The sequence below is a fragment of the Athene noctua genome, chromosome 4, assembly GCF_965140245.1.
Source record: "Athene noctua chromosome 4, bAthNoc1.hap1.1, whole genome shotgun sequence".
Classification (NCBI taxonomy): Eukaryota; Metazoa; Chordata; class Aves; order Strigiformes; family Strigidae; genus Athene; species Athene noctua.
Genome location: NC_134040.1, coordinates 47,880,885 through 47,894,427, shown reverse-complemented (window position 1 = coordinate 47,894,427; position 13,543 = coordinate 47,880,885). Strand labels below are relative to the sequence as shown.

At 40.0% G+C, this 13,543-nt stretch overlaps 1 protein-coding gene across 3 annotated transcripts in view; it reads right to left on the bottom strand.

Annotated features, from left to right (window-relative positions):
- The window catches only part of NDST4 (N-deacetylase and N-sulfotransferase 4), a 108,153-nt gene extending 97,249 nt beyond the window's left edge, over positions 1-10,904 (bottom strand). For all 3 annotated transcript variants that reach the window (XR_012633485.1, XM_074903909.1, XM_074903910.1), the window contains exon 1: positions 10,340-10,904. The gene's annotated coding sequence lies outside the window, so the exon portion shown is untranslated. The remainder of the gene's footprint in view (positions 1-10,339) is intronic.
- Positions 10,905-13,543: the final 2,639 nt, after the last annotated feature.

The window sequence follows — 13,543 nt, the reverse complement described above, 5'->3', positions numbered from 1 at the left end:
CCACCACTGACTGCCACAAACCCCATGTTCTTGAACACATATGATAGATCTACTGTCATAACAGCATGTAAGCAGACATTTTGTTCTCATTAATTCATGTGATCTTAAGTTGCTGACTCACCAAGTGGTTTTTTTCCTTATTGATGCTTTTACACAAGTAACTATAACCTCACCTAATGAGACACGCCCCCTTCCCCCCCCCCCCCCCCCCCCCCCCAAGATATTCTATGTGAATCAGTGGGATGCTTTTACAAATGTGAACTAATGAGAGTATAAGGAAGGTATTGTTCTTTCTTACCAATCCTCCCTCACAGAATTGTTGCCTCCTTTGATTCTCCAGCCCATATGTAACCTTTCACGTTGCTTAACTTCCAGCAGAAATTTACTCCAAGACTTAACCAGACCACACTTCTGGTGAATGCTGCCTGATGTTCAGCCCCAACACTTCTGACCCATTAACTTCTAGCAATCCCCCAGTCATTTCAACCACCCAGAAATGCACACAAACATCCGACTCATGATGTTTCAGTGACATTTCCCCCAAATTGTTACAATTTATCAGTCTCTAACACGTCAGAGGTTTTGAATATAAGTAGTAGTACTTCCTCAGAAATCAGACTGCTGATTTTTCTTGAGTGTTAGATGTGCAAACTCCTAGAAATCGGTAATAATTTAAGTATAGTCTCAGGAGGACCATGCATGATGAGACAACCCATATATATATATATATATATATATATTTCTTGTTTCTTGACAGAGTGGCTCCAGTCACCATTGCAATGGGTAGGTGTTAATGACCGCATACACCTTCTGTGCAGCTCCATATGTTGCAAAAATGTTGTGTAGTGATATCAAAATACGTCACTTTTCAATATATACATGATATTTTGATGTCATCAGGCAAAACATGGTAGCTTTGTGGCCAGACTTAAAATTTGAAAAAAACCCCCACATTATCTTCTCAATACTATTTCCAATAAATGTATCCATCTTGCTTGAGTGATGGTAATAGGAACTATGGCTTTTCACCAGTAAGTCACCAAAAATTCAAAAAAGCTAATCTGCGTTATTTGGGAGTATAGGCCTTACTTTCCAAGGTCATCTGGCACACCCATGGCTGAAGTGGAAGCAGTAGCCACTTGCTCTTTGAAAGATAGGTGTTTTTACAACTTTCATGACATCTGTAGAAAAGTAACTGAACTACCAAGGGTGAAAAGAACATTTTTGAGAGGTGATCTGAATGTCAGAAGCTTACATGATCACAGAGCCAAAATATCACGGCAGAAAGCTGTGGCTAAAACCAGCAGATATGGTACAAAGTTGTGTGACCTACAGGATCGAGTCCTTAGAGGTGATGCTTGTCTTTCCCAGTGGGATTAATGGAGAGTGGAGTTGTAATGAACATCCTAGGATTGCCCAAGTTTTTTTCAGTAAAACCAGTGAGTAAAAGCAGGCTTCACATGTTTTCCTGAGGCAGCCTGAAAAACATTCCCTCTGACTTGATGCAGCAAATCTTGTGATCTTGCATGGTTAATGTCTCTTCATCACTTTTCAATTGATAGTTTAATGCTTCAATGGAAGCCAATTTGAATTAATTTAACTTTTCAAATAAAACTTTTGGGAGATGCTATATCAGATGTTTTATTACAGTCCATCTATTCTGTTACTGTTTTCTACTTTTATAAGTCTGCCGATTAGCTATCCAGTTTCGATAGAATGATTTGTGTTGTGAATTCAGTTGAGATTTAACATTTTTGCAATATAATGGGTGCCTAACTAGAATGTCTTAAAGTCAATCAATGCAATAGTCAAACTCTGTATACCCTGTTTGGTCGTATAAAAAAAGCTAAGACAAAAAAGAAATCTTTTTATAGTTATATTGGCATCTACATAACTGCATATTTTATGTATCTATTTTGAAAATTTACCAAGGATTACAGGTTTTCTGGATAGCTATTGAAACTTCACTTTTTGGAGGCTTCTTACACAAAACAGTTTAAAAGATCCTTTTATAATGAAGAGGCCCTTTACCTACAGGACATAGTCACAGGCTCTGGTATAGCTTATTAGAAGCTGAACTCTTTGGACTTTATACCTTTTTTAGTAGTTAATAGTTTCTTGCACTTTCTTTTCTCCTACTGCTTTAATGGGACCTAAAAATGTTTGCAGCCATACAAGGTAATGTATCAACCTTTATATCAATGACAATATATTTCACAAGATAACGTTTCGTGGTGTCTGTACCTTGTCTTAGGGACTAGTTGTGAGAAAGGCTGATGTGGTCACATCTGTGCTAGGATTTAAAAGAAGGCCACTAACTTATTTCAGAGACACTACTGCTGTCACACAGTAATGATCTATTACTACTGCAAAGGAAGTCTATTTAAACCCAGACAACAAACACTTTGGGCCTAAATCCTTAAAGCAGCATGTTTACCACATGAAATTTAAACAGAGGTTTATTCTGAGTTTACTCAAGCCAGATTCCAGACAGTCAGAGACGTTTTCAAACTCTGGGTACATTAAGTCTCATAACAGCTTCCCTATATTCTTTAAGTAAATTCTACTGGAGTTCTCTCTGCCCATCTTCATCCTTGTTAGCTGAAGGGTTTTGTTGTTATTGTGAGGATTTGGTAGAAAAATGGGTAGAATACATCATGAGTGAGTGTGGTCCCAGCAAGTTCTGATCAGAGCAGGTGTGTGGACTAGAGCATCACCTAAGCCATTCAGCACTGGTGACAACCTGACAGGTCTTGGCCAGCAAATAGTGGTAATGGCTTTCAAGCAAAGTAAGGCAAGCAGAGTGAATGAAGACAGGGTGACCCTCCACATGTCTCTTCTTTTTTGTTGGGTATGTGTGCTTCTTGTACTTCCAAACAGCAGTGTTCTGAAGAGGAAAATGCAAACAGTCACTTCCCCCTTGCTTATAAAATACTTGCATTTATCCCGGCTTTATTACACGACAGTTTAGGGGCAGGAAGTTAAGTTTATCATATTTCTCCTGTCTTTCATATATATTTAAATTGCTTAAGATAGAGTCTTAGTCCTAGACCAGGTTCCAGGCAGTTCTTCAGAAAATTCTGGGTCTTATTACCAGTTCTTTAAAACTGGGCAGATTAGTTTTTTGTGGGAACCATTATGGCTGCACATATTACTATTGTCAGTAAAATTAATCTAGACAGAGAAACTTCAATATGTACTAAAAATACTATTACCCAGCAGATTATATCTTACTTGAATGTATTTAAGTATTTCAGACACCGCCAAGCAGACAAGATAGTCCAATGAAATTTTATGGAAGATGTATTAATACAAATTCAACTTTTTTTTTTTTCTTGAAATTATTGTTTGCCTGTCAAGAAAAAAAATGCCTAGGGGTGAGAAGATAAGGCAGGGAGTTGAAACTTTGAGTTCTGTCTCTTGCTGTCACCAACACTAATGTATTGTTCTCTGGAGACCACTGATTTTTTTTTTTTTCCAGTACTTCAGTTTTTCCTCTCTGTGTTGTGGGAACACAGAGACCCTTTTCTACCTTTACATGGGCATTAGCTGTAAAACATTCTAAGAGGATTCATGTTTGGTTAAAAGTATGTAGCATAGATACTGCAAATGGTGCATTTAAGAAAGCCAGTGCAAAATTCATACTTTCATGTGCAGTCAAATGTATTTGCAGTGCTTGATTCTTTTTTTCTTATTCTTCATACACTGGTTACATTTTTTTGTGTTTGTCTGCTACTGTTTTATGGGGTTTCTCTGAGAGAAGCCACTTTGTCAGTCAAGTGAAAGATCTCTTTTGAGATTTCTGGTGTGTCATCTGTGACCTATAGATACTGTTTTTCGTTTGGTTCAAAATATAAACAAATGCTTCCTTTCAAAAGATCTATTCTTTGTTTTGTCTAGATAAATTTCAATTTAGAAATGCCATGAGCAGGATAAGGGTCCTACTTGGGAATTCAAGAGATTTTTTTTTGTTGAGTCACGCTAAGCTCAGAGACTGGAACTAGAACTAATACCATTAGAGCTATGTGATAGAATAGCAAGGCTTTGATTAACCTGTTGTTTTCATGAAAAAAAACTCTGCTTATTGAACTATTGAGGCATTAACTGATTTTTGAAAGGGGAGTGTGGAATAAAAAAGTATCCAACTAGTTGTCAAAATCTTTCTGAAAATACTGACCCTGCACCAGGCTGGAATGGTTGTTTCTTTACATTCCTATTCTCTCCTGCGGACTGGGTGTACAACTATACTCTGTTTTCCAATATGCATATCCCAGTTTTTTCTTGGAAGAGGAAATCCAGCCTGGCTTTCTGGTTTATGGAAGGCCTCACAAGCCAAAAAATTTATGTCTCATTAGTGGACACAATGATACACTGTAATTGATAAAGTTCTGGTTCAGAGAATATATACACAGATATTTAATTTTCTGCCTGAATGTAAATGTTCTCCATGTAGGAGAAAGACTTTTCAGAGGTACTTCAGTTAAAAAACTGAATATGCAAAATGACTTCCACTAATTCATGATGGCATGTTGAGCTTGCTTCGAAGCTGATGAAGTTAATTTTAGGGGATTGTGGGAGTGTCAGGTGTTTTGAGGCATGCACTGCTTGCTTTGCTTGTCATGCAGACAATACATATCACAGAGATCTCTTGATCATTAATTGTGATTTTTCAGTTAAAATGATAGTAACATGCACTCCTACAGGTAATTTAGAAATAGTAAATTATAAGGAAATAAAACTCAATTGAAGTTGTGTTAGAAGACGAATTTATCATAGAATCCTTAGAATGGTTTGGGTTGGAAGGAACCTTAAAGATCCTCTGGTTCCAACGCCCCTGCCACAGGCAGGGACACCTTCCACTAGACCAGGTTGCTCAAAGCCCTGTCCAACCCAGCCTGGAACACTGCCAGGGAGGGGGCAGCCACAGCTTCTGGACAACCTGTGCCAGTGTCTCACCACATTCACAGTAAAGAATTTATTCCTTATTGCTAATCTAAATCTGCCCTCTTTCAGTTTAAAACCGTTATCCCTTGTCCCATCCCTACACTCCCTGATAAAAAGTCCCTCCCCATCTTCCCTGCAAGGACCCTTTAAATACTGGGAGGACACTCTAAGGTCACCCCAGAGCCTTCTCTCCAGGCTGAACAACCCCAACTCTCTCAGCCTGTCCTCATAAGGGAAGTGCTTCAGACCCCTGATCATGTTCGTGGCCTCCTCTGGACTCACTCAAGCAGGTCCATGTCCTTAGTGTGTTGGGGGCCCCAGAGCTGGACACAGCACTGCAGATGGGTTTGCACAAAAGCTGAGTAGGGGTGGAGAATCCCCTCCCTCGAACACTGGTCACACTTCTCTTGATGTAGCCCAGGATACAGTTGGCTTTCAGGGCTGGGAGTGCACATTGCTGGGTCATGTTGAGCTTGTCATCAAGAAACACTCCCAAGTCCTTCTCTGAAGGGCTGCTCTCAATCCACTCATTGCCCAGCCCATATTTGTTCCAGAACTGCTGCTTTTCTGTTATTAATGAGACAGACCTTAAGAAGGTGGAATGGTTGCTCTATCAATTCAAAACAAACCTGGACCTCAGTTGCTAATAGTAGTTACTAATTTGTACAGTGCCCTGTGCTGGAAGGGACGGCACACTTCGTGTGTCTGCATGTTTCCACCCTCAGCAGTGCGATTGCATGAGGGTAGAATAGTGAAACCATTTAAAATGGCACAACAAATACAGTCTACTGACTAGCAATGAATAAAAATGCCCTACTCTATTATATCAGCTATTTAGGTAGAGTGCAGGTAGTCCGGCAAAAGTATCAAGGCAGGTGGCCCTGCCTTTGTTTAAATTTAAAAAAAAAACAAACAAAAAAATCCACAAAAAAAAGGCCATGAGAGCTTTAAAATCAAGAGTGACCCGTAAGTGTAATTTCTGTATTTTACCCAGATACAGACACTACTGCATTTTCCTCTCATTTCCAAAAATTTATCTGTTAATCATTGACCACCTGGCCTTCCCCCTGGTGGTTCAGGGGGTGATAAATATCCTGGTGAGAGAGAATAATTCCAGAGCCTCAGGGTATTCTTTGAACTCAAGCTCTGGCCTCCTCCTCGCAAAATATGGTCCCATGCAAAAGGAAAGGATGTTGGATAAAACATCCCCTGAAACGAGAACACAGAGGTGGGTGCATATTTCATGACAGACTGTTTTAACTTTCCAAACAGTCGCCTCTTTTATGGCCAGCAGCTAGTATTAATTATTTATCAGAACACTTATTTATACACTAAAAGCTAAATGCAATCCTTTCAGTGGAAGCCTGGCAGAGTGTGGGTTGAAATAAGTAGCTGTGGATAGTCCTTCAGGAGGATAAGTTTTGCACACAGCTCTGCTCAGGGAAGAGCCCGTTCACATTACTCTGTCTGCTGTGTGTCTCTGATAATGATATATATATGTATGGGAGATTAAGACTTAGCTATTAGTAAAACTATAGCTGTAGATGCATCAGCCCAGAGCATTAGCTATGTGTGCATTTTTCAGTGCTCTTGTGGTCTGTGACAGGACAGCAGATGGTCCCCTCATCCCGTGGCTGCACAAGGACTAACTCTGAAGTTTCAAGATTTTTCTAGCCAGAATTCTGCAACAGCAGCCTTGGGTGCCAAAGCATGCATCCTGTAACTGTAGCTATACCGTGGTCTGGGACAAATGCATCAGCAGATACATGTGCACAGATTTTAAATTGCTGTCTGCATTATACTGTCTGTTTTGGGGATGTGCTATAGAATACCCTGTCTTAGCATGTTTGGACGAGGCAAGAAACTTCCATGGTAGCCTCTATGTGACATGAAGCAGGGAAAACAAAGACTTCCCTAGGATGTGAAAGGCAACCCAGAGATTCAGCAGGTTTTTATCCTTGGCCAAGCTAAGTAAGCCAAGTACAATTCTTATTTCATCAGCTTCCAAGGAAGAAGAGAGAACCCCTTTCTTTTTGCTGCTTTTCTCCTGAAAGAAGCCCACCTTGCCCTGGCTTCTACTTCTGTATTTGTTCTGGCTCTGCTAAACCCATCCTTGCAGCAGAGGAGGGAGGATTAATTTGCTCCACTTGCCTGCACTTGGGAGAAACAGTTGTGACCCTTCCTGTAGCCAGAGGGAAGGAAAAAAAGGTTTAAATACTTCTCTGCTCTTTTCAGAATTGAGTCTAAATCATCTCATCACAATCCATGACTTCTGGTACCAATGTGTTTTCTTCATCAAATACTGACATGGTTTCTACACTGTTGTGCTGTTGCCATGTGATTCTGGTGGCATTACTGTTTAGATAAAATATTATTAGTTTTCTATAGCAACTGTTAATTTCAGAAGAATCTGTGATTTCATTGTAATTATTACTGACAGTAGATGTAATAAATGTTTTGGATTGATGTGCATGGTTTTAATTTTCTCCCAGCACATGATTTTTTTTATAGCTCAAACAATTTTTCTAATTTAAATGTTGATACAGATGGAAAATAAATTCTGTGTTTGTATCTAGTACTCTTTTGGGTGGCTTACACTTCCTGAGGGGCATTGCTTTAACATCTCAATAGGAGAAGTAGACTTGTTGCTGTGATATGGGCATTCTTCAGCCTTTCTCAAAATGTGAGACAGGACACTAACTTAGTGCTCCAAGCATTTTCAGCACAGAGACCCTCTTTCTCCCATAGTCTAGTCCCTCAACCTGCTCTAATGGTCCTCAACTCCCTCTTAGGCCTGAGAATAAGGGATCTGCTACGCTTAATCCTTGTAAATGGTTTCAAACCCAGGCACCACTCACCTTGCAAAGTGTGGAGAGCCCTTGGCTCATCTTAAGCTCAATGCCCTGTTCCTGAAATGATGCCACAGGCTGGGGAAATTGCAGCTTTCTGCACAATTCTGAGTTATCTTTTCCTTTAGCCACCTAGGCCTCAGCTTGAAATGTTTTGCTGCCCTTAGCCCAGGGTTTGCTTTGTTCAGAAAAGCCCATTTTGCAGGTATGGAAAGCAGTTTCCTGAATGCACCTGAGAAGCTGAAGCATTATGAAAGCTTTGCAAAGCAAACACTTGATGGAAGCAAACGGTGTATACACACAGCTGAAGCTCAGCCAGCCCTATGGTCACAGAAGCAGTCAAATCAAAATTGCTTGTGAGTTAAATCAGATTTGGAACAGAAATTATCTTTTTTTTTTTTTTGGTAAGCGATCATGATACTCTTTCCCTTACTGCCTGTAGAAAAATAAAAATAAAACCAAATCTTTTTCTGGTGACATTATGGTTAAATATAATTTTTAATTCATCTAACTGAAAACTCAGCCACAACTACTAGTAACTCATCAGCATTTTCTTTGATCAGTGTTGCCCTAGGTTTGCAGTATGGGGCCATGTTTTCCTTAAAGTATCTCATTATAACTCCAAGATAATTCCTGTACTGTAAACCTCAAATATATATCTATATCTTTACTACTAGCATATTTTTCTCCCACTCTTCCTGAATGATAGTTGAAGTCTAGAGAAGCTCATGATTCCTTGCATGCTGCCACATCAGCTGAGTTTGATCAGTGCCATTGCAAAGAGCAATATAGCAGATAGCACAACCTCTAAACGTCCATAAAGTTTTAATAGGACTTCCAGAACTTAATAATATGAGTTAACAGGGTCTTCAGACTGAAATGTGTATAAGTCATCAGTCACTCAAGCATCCTGCTCTGTGCTTAAACCTAACCCTTTGGATTTGATTTACTCCAATAAAATGAAAGTTAGAGGAGCATTTTTCCAGCCTCACAGAAAAGTGGTGTCAACAAGACATTAAGATACTCCTGCTTTGATTTCTGGGGCTTTCAGACATTAGGCATTTATTATGTATCAAAAAAATGGTCATGTTCTGAGGAAATGGCACAAAAACCAATACACAAACTTCTGCACAGAGCAATGCCATTAGGAACATCTAATCTAATTGAGCAGATCTTATTATTTGAATTGATAAGGTTCTGAAGAAAACTGGAAGCCAAGGATTTCCTTAGTTAAATGCGACTTGGCATTTCCTCCCTCCCTTTAGAGCACCATTTCGGAAAGCAAGTCAGACAGTGCAGCTTGTCTGATGGTAAAATGTGCACGATGAAAGTACACGGACATGATGGGGCAAGACAGGGAAGCACCTGGCAGCACTGCCAACTACTTAAACTTTATGAACAAGGAGATTCTGCTATTATTCCACAAGCTGAACATCTTAGAGCAGGAGGATCATAATTTAAAACTACAGAAGAAACATGGTAAAAATTACTTATTTTTATCTTTTGTTCTGATAACACTGAGAGGTAGAAAATACAGAATAACCTGATACATGGGGTAGGCCAGATTCTGCAGCATTTATTCACAGGAAAGGAAGATCCAATCAGCGTAATTAAGAGCTGCAGAAGTTAGTGAAAAATGGTATGGTAAATTTCCTGGGGAAAAGGAAACTTTAATGAGTGTGTGTTTTGTATGTATGTGTTGTTACATTAGTGTAGTGCTCGTAGGAAGAGACTTATTCACCTCTAAAAATTTTGCTTTGAGTGTTTATTCCCAGCAGCAGTGACTTGGAGCCAGGGTGTTAGCTGTAAGATAAAAACACTGGGCTGCTGCTGTGCTCTGTCTCTGTAGTGATCTGAAGAGCAAACACTGATTTCTTCAGTTTGCTTCTTACTACCTGAAATGATCTTTGTTTCCAGACTATAAACGATCATGCTGCTTTTTAAAAAAAATGTTGCTGACGGATGTTGTTTGGATATCAAACTGCTGGAAAAGATCAGATCTGCAGATCTTGTCTTCCTCACAGGACAATTACTCTTACTTTAAATAGTGCATGTTTACTATACATCCATGGAAAGCTTTCACGTTGTTATTTTAATACACTAGTTTTACTTAACTTCATTAGATGGTAGCAGATAAAAGCAAAATGCATGAAGTAGACTAAAGAATTTCAACCTTTTTCTTTTTTCTTACATAACTTTCCATGCTCTAACTTCTGCAGTCTTTCATATATTTAGTCAGACAACTGTTTCCCCTCGGAGGGTGTGCATCCGTTTACATTGAGGGCACTTGCATGCAAACATGGCAAAGACTATCTCAAACTTTCAAATATTCTTTGAATGCCAGGCTCTAGACAGCTCTCTGAAGTACTTGCTATACATAATTAGGTTCTAGCCAAACCGTTTTACACACCGTGTGGATATTTATACCGGCTCAGGAACTGTTTTCTTGTTTCCGAGTACAGGCACTGTCTATATAGTCATACAAATATATACCCAGAAGTATAGGTTAACACAGCAATATGTGCAGAAGCTGAACAATAGCTTACCTAGAGAAGAATTTCTCTTCCTAGTGTGCCGGAAAGAGACATCTGCTATTCGAATCTCTTCACATGGCTCCAGGTAAACTAGGGAGAGTTTTCAATTGATAGCAGTTGTCTGAGCAGCATCCTGGGAAGGTTCCTCTTGCTCCAGCCCCAGTAACTGAACTCTACCGGCACAGTCACATCTCATTTATAGACAGACTGTCCTTTTCAAAACAAGCAGCCAGCTGGAATGAATCAAACCTCTGTTCAGCACACTGTTAAAAATGCAGCTTCCTTCTTGGACATGGGGATTACACCGGGGAGCAGCCAGGCTACAGCAAAAAGGCTGCGAGAACTATTTAATCACCCGAATACCAGCTGCTCCCGTTACTACTGCCGGTGCTGCTGCTGTGCCTCCTGTTCGCTGTAGTCAGCCTCCCTCTCCCTCATATCTACAAGAGTATTGAGGCGGCTTTGCAGGGTGGTGATTGGCAGAGGCGGCCAATTCCTCCAGCTAATCAACCCCCAGACTTTCAAGGACTCGGAGCTGCTCTGATGTCATTCCAACCGAGGGGGGATGCTTCACGCGAGGACGCGGCGACAGAGGCTAATTCGGAGATGAGCCGCATTCCTCTCCCACTGCTGTGATTGATTAGATGCTCCAGGAGGATTTGCATAATCTGTCATTGTGCAGTTGGACCACCTCCCCTCCTGCCCGCCCGCCCGCCCAAAATGCGGGAGGAAAATGCCACTTGCAGCTTCTGATTTTACACCTGGAACCCACAACTGAAAGCCTGGGAAAAAGGAAAAGTTGAAAGAGTCATTTTCCAGCAGGAAAATGCTTAAGCCCCAGCTCCCCTCACCATCCTCAGATGTTAAAGGAGTCTCAAGAAAATCCCAACACTGGAAGACTTCTTGGTTCCTACTCTTGTCAGGTCACTGATAAGATCACCTGGTACAACAAAAGGCATTTTTTTAATGTATGACTAAAATTAAGCAAAGACTGCCCACCAAGTTGGTTACTAATGATCTCCCTGTCACCACCTCTGGATGGATAGCAGCAAACATGCAGTGCTCAGAGGTGCAAAGCATTTTTCTACTGTATGCAACACCTTCCAACTATTTGTTGCATAATTTCTTATTAAAATCCTGTATCTCATTCAGCTAGAGATGAAACCTACCTCCATAGCCAAGAAACATGTTTGCTATGCGTCTTTAAATTATATTACAGAGGAAAAAGTAAACACTTTCTATATTAAAAAAATTAGATTTTATACCAATCTAATTTTCAATTTTTGCCAGCTTGACACCTTTCACTCCAAAACTGTTCTTTGTACGATACACCTTGGAATTGAAATTCAGCCAATTCTGTGCAGCAAATGTGAGGAGAAAATAGTTTTGTTCAAGGAGACTGGAACAAACCCATTCTGAGATGATGAATGACGCTGTAAACTCAGATTTGAATCATAGGAGGGTCAGCTCAACCTTTCGTGTTTCCAAAATAGTGTAAATAAATGGTGTTCCATGCAGTTTACCATTTCCATCCTTCAGCTGGGACCTTCTACATGAAGAGCTATTTGCTCTCTGTGAATATCCAAGTTTCAAAGATGGTAGATATTCCTAACTGGGGACTAATTTATTCCTTCTGGCTAAATTAGAAACTGAGGGAAAATTAAAATTCAGAGTAAGTCTTTGTCATTTCCAGCAGTTTCTAATTACAAAGCACTCACTGGGGGTCATTTAAAAATGCCTTACACCTATGGCTGGCTCTGGATTTGGGTTTTGTTTTCCAAAGACTGTTGTGAAGGGTGGGTGTGGGGTTCCCACTCTAACTTGTGTGGTGAGTGGGTGCCTCCTTGCATCCTGTGTGAACATCAGATCTTAAGTTAGGCTGTAAACTAAAACCTCCAAATCAAGTGAGATAGTCTCTTCCCAACATAGGGAAGACTTCTATGCAATTGCTCCAAAACCACAAAAAATGCAAGAGCTTCCTTTTAGTAACTGGGTGGTGTAAAAACAAAAAACAAAACAAAAACAAAACAAAACAAAAAAAAAAAAAGGGAAAAAAAAAAAAAGTCTGGTTGATTTGTTCCTCTTTCTGCTCATATACTTGAGTCCTAGCTGTACTTGAAGTACTGGAGACATCCCTGTAAATGGAATGGTTTGGCTGCAGGCTGTGGGTGTGCTGCAGGATGGCTCTTGGCTGCCTCCAGATGTGGCAGGAGCAGCAGTCTGCCCCTTTGAAGCTGCTGCTGCAAATGTTCCTGGGGCAGGCCAGCGGCCAAGTGGTTACACATACTGTTGAGAGTGTATGTTAATTCAGATGCTAAAGGCGCTCTTTGAACTTAAATCCTTGACTTATGAGCGTGCCATGCTGGATGAATTCAACATGAAAAAGCATGGCTGTTGATTCATGCTGCCTCAATATCTGTTTGCTTTGTTAGCGATTCATTTTAAGTAGAGGATCAGGCGACTTACTATGCCAAGGTCTGCCCTTATTAGAAATGCGTGGAAATCAGTTGGCAGAATTGCTTCAACTCTCTTTATGTAACAAAACAGCACACCAACCCTTGGGAAAAAGACCGTACATTTCTCTCTCATTTGGGTAGTATGAGAATTGAACTCTTCTTGCCTGAACGCAAATGCACTTGAGTTATCATGATTGGAAGGGCATTCTAGATATTATTCTCATGCTCTGCTTTAGGGAAAAACATACAAGAAAGAAAACAGGGCAAACAGAAATGAAGAATGCATGGAGAGAAACAGTAAAAGAAAGGAAAATCTAATAATAAACCACCATATTAATGAAGTACCACATTTATGCTGAAATCCTTGCCACAGGATGTGTGTTTTTCTGGATCTTACCTGCAGAAAATTTTGCGTTAGTTGGTGGAAATTCTGTATTAGTTAATGCTTGTATGATTTATTTCCCCCCTGTATATGGAGGCAATTGCAACTGCCTAGCTGTCCTATCTCAGTAGTTCAAAAGTTATAGATGAAACCTACCAGTACTTTGCCCAAAACTAGTATTACCTTTCTGGAATGTGACTTTTTTGTTTTATAACTGTGGGGTTGTGCATTGTGTAAGTTAGCATGACTTTGAATCAGATTTTTTTTTTTATTAAAGGGGCATCTGCATTTACCGTAAAGGCAACTGCTGAAAATTCAGCATCCTTCTATAGATGCTTAAATCCAGAATCTAATGCTCATAGTTATCTATTCTAAGTA